The sequence below is a fragment of the Cryptomeria japonica genome, chromosome 3 (assembly GCF_030272615.1).
Source record: "Cryptomeria japonica chromosome 3, Sugi_1.0, whole genome shotgun sequence".
NCBI lineage: Eukaryota > Viridiplantae > Streptophyta > Pinopsida > Cupressales > Cupressaceae > Cryptomeria > Cryptomeria japonica.
The window spans coordinates 461,765,103-461,774,498 of record NC_081407.1 but is presented as its reverse complement, the minus strand read 5'-3'; positions in this window follow the sequence as shown (position 1 = coordinate 461,774,498).

Below are 9,396 nucleotides of genomic sequence, written 5' to 3'. Positions count from 1 at the left end.
TTTTGATTTTGATTTCTGGTATTAATCTATTCTGGAGATTGTTGGTTTTTGGTTTTTGGCATTCTGTTTTGGCACTTAGATGTTTTTCCATCTACTGTTGCCATCAATGCCAAAGGGGGATATTGTTGGTATTATGGATGCGTTGCATTAGTTTTGTCATTGATATCAACACTTATCCTTCTGGAAATCTTTGGTTATGTTGAACCGACACATTGTGTTCACCGACATGTTCAGTGACTTATGCACAGTCATCGGTATATTGTTCACCGACAGGTTATATTGTTCATCGACATGTTATATTATTCACCGGCACTGAGGATGATTTGTTATCATCTGGACATCACTTGATTATGTCAAAAACATGGTTTGGATACTTGGTTTTGGAATTCTGGTTAATGGTCTAATCGAGTTGACATATTTGTTGTTACTGACAAATTGGTCTAGGTTATGGACCCATATGCATTATCTATTCCAGATCAGCACGACATGTTATGGAGATGATTTATTGATTGGATATTGTTGTTAATGTATTGAGTTGAAATGATGCATCACATCTTGACTTGTTTGTAATTGATTTTATTGTAATATTATTAGTGAGTCGACCTACACATTTGGTCTTAGGTTTTGTATATATGTAAGATCTCAATTGATGAGATATAGGATATGGGATATGGTATGAAAGGTTATGGCATTGTAACATGGTATGTGTGAATATTGAAGATCATATGAGCAGACCATAGAGAAGGTTCAAGGAAGGTTTGAAGGTGATTATCAGAGCTTAACCGGTACTGAATCCAACATTGGAGATGCTATTTTAACCAATACATTATTCTAGGATTTTACCATCCTACTGTAGTCATTGCAACTCCCAATTGAGCAATGTGCTCTAGGCAGTTGGCCTTTTTGCATGTGCAGACCCCATTTGTATACACATACTATCTGTAGTAGTATCATCTGATTATGGGTAAGGTTTCCCACCATGCCTTTTCCCCTTACAAGTTTTCCACATTAAAATATTTGTGTTATGTGTTGTGGATGTTGTTTCTCTTTCTGTTTCATGCATTAAGTTTCACCGGTATTGATATTAACTGTTAATCTATTAACCAACATTAAGTTTGGTTTATCGGTATTAAGTATCAAGTTTGATTAAGTTGTATTTGGGTTGAAATTCATAGACAACTGATTCACCCCCCCCCCCCCCCCCCTCTCAGTTGTCTTCCGGGTCCTAACAGATAGTATAGGTAGTTGTAAAAATCATGCACTTGAGGGAAAAATTTGAAATGTGAATTTAAAATTTTGAATTTTGGGAACAAACTTTGCAAAAGTGAATAATGCAAAATTCAAGAAAATGATGATTATACAATTTAAACTTTGTGGAAAGAAGAAATGACACAATCTCCATGAAAGATTAATAATTAATAAAAAGAGATTGAAATTTAAAATTAGGGCCAATGGGATACCACTTAATTTAAAATTTAAAATTGACACAATTAAGATCTTAAAATTAAGGCAGATTATAATTAACCACTTAATTTTAAATGTTTCCTTGAAAGTAGTAATGTTGAATTTGGGAAGTGCTTTCGATTTTAGAGGGATCAAAATTCGACAAAATCAGCCAATTCTTTGGATTTAAGCAATTAAATACAGTCATAACAGTCTCCTGACCATATGTAAGTTATGCACAGTCTTCCTAACTTTTTCGGAAATTTTTAGGGATGAAAGCTACGATGATTTGAGAGCTAACCCCAAAAAATTGATTGATTTTACGATCTCTAGATAGGTGAAATTAAGGTTTGAATGTCGAAATAGGACCCTATTAGGGTTTTGGAAAAAGATAAGAAATTGAATTGCAATTTTGAAAAAGGTAAAACCTAATGGATAGGGCCACCTTAAATAATATTTAGAAAACTGAAATTGGTTGAAAATGATTGAAATTTGCACAAAATCCAATTAAATTTGAAAATTAGGGTTTTAAGACCTAACCACTGAATTTTGAGAAAAAGAGGGAAATTGAAATTTTGAATTTTAGGCAAGAAGACAAGTCTAAAAATAGTCACAAATTAAATGTAAATCCAATTTTTGCACAAGTTCAAGTTGATGTTTTAAAATAGGGTTTTGACAATTAACCACTTAATTTTGTAAAATTGATTTGCAAATTGAACAAGACAATGAAAGAATTGAATTTGACAAGAAATGTAATTTTTAGATCTAAGACAATAGATAGCAATTTTTGCAAAATACAAGTTCAATTTTAATTTTAGAAACTAGGGTTTTGAATGAATTAACCACTAAGTTTGTGTAAATTGCAAGAAAAATAAACTTGTAAATGAAAAGTATGCAATAATTTCTAAAGTCAAGCATGTAAGGCATCGGGTTCACCAAAATGTAATGTGGTAAAAAATGATGAGGGTAGATCAAGTGGAAAGCTTTACTCCCCTCAAAAGAGGGATGAAAGTTTCATAGAGGATTCCCTTCAATTTTTCACACATTACATTCAAAAGAGGGGTTTTATTCACTAGATCCAATCCCCAATGGTAAGAGATTGAATACTAAGTGAATTGCAGTAAATTTGGAAGGTATTAGAAAAGTAGATTAACCCTCTTTTGTAATAGACTAGTTGAATTAAGCAAATTGAAACTAAGTGCAGAAATGACAAAGAAACAATTATATCTTGAGATAAAGATGCAGAATGAAGTTGTGCACCTGGAATTAGCAATAGAATGTCAAGATGAAACTTTCTTACAAATCTAAGAAAAAGTTGCAGGGACCATGTGTAAGGTATGCACGGTCCTCGAAAAATTCGTGCGCTGAAAAGGGTTTTTCCGTCTCTGAAAATGAAGCCTAAACCTGCAATTATAGTTGTGCACCTGCAACCTATAGACAAAAAAGAGAGGGAAATGTTGTTGGGATTGGGGGTTTGCCTTCAGGTCAAACCCCATATTGAAATTAACCAAGTGGTTGAAAAGTGTTGGAAGTAAATGAAAGGAATCATTTGAAGTAAATCCACCTCAAGGAGGGGATGTAATTGAAAGGTTGATACCTTTGTAGATGAATTTTCTTGAATGGGTATGCGAAATATGATGTCTTGAATGTTGATTAAAATCTCCTCTTCAATGGTTGAATCCTTGTCTTGAATGCAACGCCTAGCCTTAAAAGGAGACTTGGAATGCTCAATGCTTGAATGCTTGATAACAATAATGGAGACCTCTCACTTGTTCACCCTACTATCGCTTTTACAAATAGGAGGGGAAGTGATCCTTATATACTTGCCAATTAGGTGTGTTTAGGTCATTTCCTATCTTAGGCCGGCATAGAGAAACTTTTCCCGCTTCACAATTGACAAGCCCAATGCAAGGGGGTACAAAAGGGGGCCCAAAATAGGGCTAGGACAGGGGCGTCATGCCTCTTTCCTAAGAGGACGGGGGCATCATTCCTCTTTCCTAAGAGGACGGGGGTGTCATGCCTCTTTCCTAAGAGGACAGGGGTGCCACGCCACGCCTCTGTCCTACCCTGCTTTAGGACAGGCAACAGCAAAAGGAAGTGTAGAATGATGGAAAATGCAAGATTTTGATGACATGAGCATGTTTCGGGTCTTTGATCAGGCTTAGGGATTCCTCTGCTAATGCAAAGACCTAAATGCAGTCAATAATTGCAAGGGTCACAATTTTATAACGCTACACTATGTGAAATCAGCTTACCATTTGTTGTTGAAAGAAGGTACTCTCAATGTGTTTTGGAGGAAAGTCTGGATCCCTCATCTCATTCCAAAAGCCCACTTATTTTGGTGGACAGTGATGCATAACAAGATCCTCACACATGAAAATCTTAATAAAAGGGTCTTTCAACTCCCAAACATATGCACCTTATGTAAATGTGAGGAAGTGTAATAACCCATCTTCCTTAACTCAACAAAATTTGACCTCTTTTTTTTTGTTTACTTTAATCATTTGTGTTTGATTCAATCGCATACTCTGGGCATCCATCCATTAGGATTAGGAATTCATCCATCCGGGATGAGCATCTAACCTTACGAGTTAGGCATCTGTCCATACGAAGCAGGAGGTTTCATCTATCCAATACAGGATAGGCATCTACCCATATGGGGTAGGCATCTATCCAATCGGGATAGGAGGTGCTCTGGCCAGAGGCTTAGACTCATCAGGACCATTCGGGTCTTAAGCCACTCACTAAGTACTACACTCTTCTAATAGAAGTGCACTGAGGTCACCATCCTTAGGAGTAATTAAATAACATAATACAAGCTTGAATTCCGCCTCAAAATTTGGCTTAAAGCCTCGGGAATTCAAGTGAATCCATACGGGATTCCTTTCGAGTATGCATTGAATTACTTTTTCCTTTTTATTATACTTATCTTTCAAATTAGGATTCTACTCAATCCTTCTTCTTACCAAACCTAGACCCCACCCATGAATGCCTGAGTACTAGGGACAACTTCATCCCAAGACTGCCTACATACCCATTTCAGCACGGGATCAAGGCGTAGAGTATGTAGTTCTATTTTCTACTCTATGGTTTGATGTAAATTGATTAGTGGGTACACAACCCTTTTTTAGGGTCAATTTCCCATACAGTTTCTCTGCGGTTGCTACCCACAGTGGTAGCACTTAAGCAAAGGCTCAAGATAGCCTATTGCTTGTGGCCAAAAACAACTAGATCTTAGTACCTATCATAAGCGTCACCCTTGACCAAATTGTCAATCGCCAATATCTCTTCAAGATTAGATCAATTTCATAAAAGCATTTCATTCAATCAACCCTATTAGGGGTTTACTATGGTTTAACTCAGCGGATGTAAAATCATTTAAGGATTATCTTATTAGATTATCGATCCAAGGGGGATTGCCCGCCCCTTGGATTTTAACTTCCAAGTGTCCCTTATTACTCCCCGACGATTTATAGGGATGATGCCACAGACGTCGTTGATGCAACTTTATTAGGCGTTAAGTGCAGTAGTTCAACATGATGGCATTACCCGTAAGCATGACCCAGAGGCACTGTATATACCGAACGTTGCTAGGTTTTAGTTTTCCGACTTCCTTTATTTAGTTTTCTAACTAAGAACTATGAAAACTTTTAACTAGCATCGTGCTTGAAATAATTTATGAAATGAATGCATAAATAGACATTGCAAAGATTAATCAATTGAAATAACTACTTCTATGGGGTTGATAATTCACTTGGAAAAAAAATACCATCTTCCTTCTACCACTAAATTATTAATAATCCAACTCGAAATATAACTTGCACAATACTGACAATTATGAAATTTGCATACTAATAATAAATTTGTTTCGTATGCGATATCAATAAATGTGTATTTTACATGAAGATGAAGAAAGCGTAACTTGCTAATCAACAAATACTAATAAGGTATAGAAATTCGCATGATGCAAGTATAGTGAAATTTACATGCAAGATTAAGCAATATTCATTCCCATTGCGAGATTATTTAGAAATAGAGTCACTAGTTCAAAATAAGCAAAATTAGTTTAGACATTAAACAAATTTTGGATCAAATCCTATAAATTAATTATTTTTAATGAATCTTAAGATGCCAACTAAGTGTCCCAATAAATTTCAAATGGATTGAAAGATTCCAATTAGTAATTTTAATTAAAATTACAATTATAATTTTTTACTAAAGATTTATTTGAAAGTATTAGCTAACAATGACTCAAAGTTTACTTATAAGTTTATCCAAGTTTATCATTACTAAACTAAAATTTAAATTAACAATTTCCATTTTGCAATTTAACTAAAAAAAAAAAGGAATTAACTACCCATCGCTTTATACAATATTAACTAGCCATTGAATTTTGTTCCATTTTTAGAAAAGAAAAACGGATGCATGAGGCGGCGAAGGTGGGGGGGGGGGTTAAACGAGGGGAGAGGGAATGGAAAGGTGGGCCCCCTGCGCTAGCAGAGGCTGCAAGGAGCGGGGTTGGTGGGGCCCCACGTGCCCGCATCACCTTCCACTAACTTTTGAACGCCCACTCCCATTAAAATTTTGTAAAATCCTATTTAATTTTCGCACGGTGTTTTATTTGTAATGTAATATAATTTTCGTACGGCGATTCATTGAAACAAAAAAAGATGCAAACAAATATATATATGTTTTTATTTATTTATAATTATTTACAATATATGAAAATGGACTTTTAACTTTTCCAAGAGAATAATAATAATAATACAGATAATAATGATAATATCATAAAATTTATAGATCATTCATGAGTTAGTTTAATCGGGAAATAATTTACACAGTGAATACAAATGAAATTCTCTCATAAGATTGATCAGAGGGGAGAGATAAGGATGATCACAAAGGGGAGAGATAAGGGTTTAAGATTTAATCAAATCTATATTCAGAGAGGGAGAAGGAATTTTTTGAAGGAAAAATAATAAAAGAAAAATGACTTCAATCCACAGATGATCAAACTACAACACAAAGAGATAGATTTATTTCCACAGAGAATAATGAATACAATTTATATTTTATTATCAGACATTTTCTGTTCATAGAGAAGTAAGACTGCTCATAAGGAGTTCAAAATTTATGATCAAATCTACATTCAGAGAGAGAGATTTATATTTCATTTTGCACAGAGAGATTTATACTTCATTTTTCACAGAGAGATTTATACTCCAATTTGCACAGAGAGATTTGTACTTCATTTTTCACAGAGAATAATGAATACAATGAGGTTTAAATAATTTCATATGCAGAATATCATCTTGTATTCGCATAGAGGCGAGATTTTTCACAGGAAAGTAAGGTTGAATGCAAGAAACATATTTATATTTAAATTCCCAATCCAGTAATGAATTTAAGAGAAGAATAACGAGGACAGAGAAGATTTTAATATCAGAAAAAGAAATTTAAAATAAGGGAAAATATGATTTATTTATTTTTGCACATATCAAAAAAACTTTTGGGAAAAGCAAAAGCAAGATCATATATATATTTTTCTAAAGAAATTTAAATAATAATAAATCTATCTTTTACATGCACTATATGAAAGTATTTTCATCATTATTTATCCCTAAATAAGAAGAAAAGATTTACAATCTAATAAAAATTTCTTTATATAAGGGAGGATATATATATAAATTTTTTTTGATAATACAAATTTCTCATATGACAAAAGAAGAGAACCTGGTTTTATCGAAGCTCGAAGTTGAATGCTCTAGCTATCCTTTTTAGATCCTTCCTTGCAACTTGAGAGAAATCTTCAAGAACAACTTAACAATTCTGCAACGAAAATGAGACTACCAAAGAAGATCCTACTACTAAAAACTTGGGAAATTTTCTTCAAAACATAATCAACCCCCTTTTTTGAAAACTTGCATACAATATATAGGAAAAATCCCTCAATTCCACTATCTAGAGAATTTAATTAAAAATGAGATTCTTTTCCAATATTGGACTCATGCAAATTGATTAAAAACCTAGTGGGGGAGTTACATGCAAGGCATTGAAGATTCCTCTAGAAGCTTCTAATTCCTCCTACAACATGTGCCATAATTGGGAGTGGGAAAATAAATAAAAATAATGCCTTTTGAATTATATTCTCCAAGTGTGTGTGTGTGTGTGTGTTCATTTTTATTCTTTTATAACATTTATTCAATCATTTTAAATAGCTTAACCAAAAATATAATAGAATTTTATTTAAATCAAAAAGTGATAAAGGAGGGTTGTGACAGGAAGAATCCATCCCCCACATTGTCCTCCACTGTCAAGTATCAATTCACTTTCGATCTATGGGGTAAAGTTCATAATAATTTGGAGATAGTTTGGGTCATGAATCATGACCCTCAAGCTACTACCCTTGATTGGATTTTCCCTTCCCATCACCTCCTCATTGTTGAACTCTGGAGGCATATCCCTCTGCATCTTATGTGGAGCTCCTAGAAAGAGAGGAGTAATAGAATATTTAGGGGTGAGGAAAGATCTGTTGATGAGTTGTTCAGTAATTTTTTCAAGCTACTCCTAGAGAATATCTTAGTTTGCAATTGGCCTTCTTCTTCTTTTCCCCTTGTTTCTTTTGATGATATAATGGCTAATAATTGGAATCTTCCCCCCTCATAAACTAGATTTGATAATTCTAAGAGGCTAAAGAGGCGGAATACCAAATGGGTTCCTCCTATAGAGGGGAAACACAAGCTCAATTTTGATGGTGTTGCTAGGTAGGGTCTGGTTGCTACTAGAGGAATCATAAGTTCAGAGATAGGTTTTCTTGTGTCTATTTACTATAGGAGTATTGGGGTCGGCACTAGCAACCAAGATAAGGCTATGGATTTGTCGTGGGGTTTGAATTTTTCCCTCTCTATCGATATTCGCAACTTGGATATTGAGGGTAACTCTAAACTCTTTATTGACATAGCTAATGGCTATAATAAGGTTGGTTGGTCGATTGATAGAATAATAAGAGGTATTTGAAATTTGTTATTAGGCCAGGATACTTATGTTTTAAAACACACTTACAAAGAGGGTAATAAAGTGGTTGATGCTATGGTGGCTCTGGGTTTGCGGTTGAATTGTCTCAGATGTTGGTTGAAGAGGAGATGCTTATCAGATAATACCCAAAAACTCCTCTTGGAGGAGAGTAGGCTTAATATTCATATCAAATGACTAGTTATTGGTGTATCTGGTTGTGTGTTGCCTTTCTTAATATTCATATCAAATGACTAGTTATTTTGTGGCTGAGGCGAGAAGTGTATTTGTATTGCACCACATATTTCAAATTAGTAGAACAACTATTTGCAAGAAGGGACTTATTTCCAACTTTTTGGCTTCGCCTCAGTGGCGAAGTAGGTGGGGTCATGATTACACTTGGCTTATGGCTTGCTAGTTGAGGAGGTTATTTTTTATGGGGACATATAGGTCGAAGAGTGGGTGGGAACTAGGGGTTACCTTTGAGATGGTGATGATGTGAACCCAATATTTGTGGGCCACAATGATGAGGGGGTGTAATGAGTGGGGCCCTCATTATACTTCACTCTTAGCTTAGTGCAAAAGTTGTTCTTGTTGATAGGGATACTGATGTGGAGGATCATGTGGGATAATTGTGTTACCTTTGGGATACAAATGGTGTGGAATCATGTTTCGAGAGACAATGGGAATGGCTCCAAGATTTGATGGGATCCCTACATTATCAAGAAGATTTGTTGTCTCCCCCATGCATGACAAGCTTGTGTGACTCTTTCCAAAGATGGATCTATGATAACTGGTTATTATCATTTTTCGTGTGGTTTAATATTGATATGACTAAAACCTTTAAAAATAATCATATTTTATTATTTTTCTCTTGGGGTGGCAGTGAGTAGGCCAAAAACTATTGCCAAAATCTATTGTTGGGTACTACTAGAAATGACT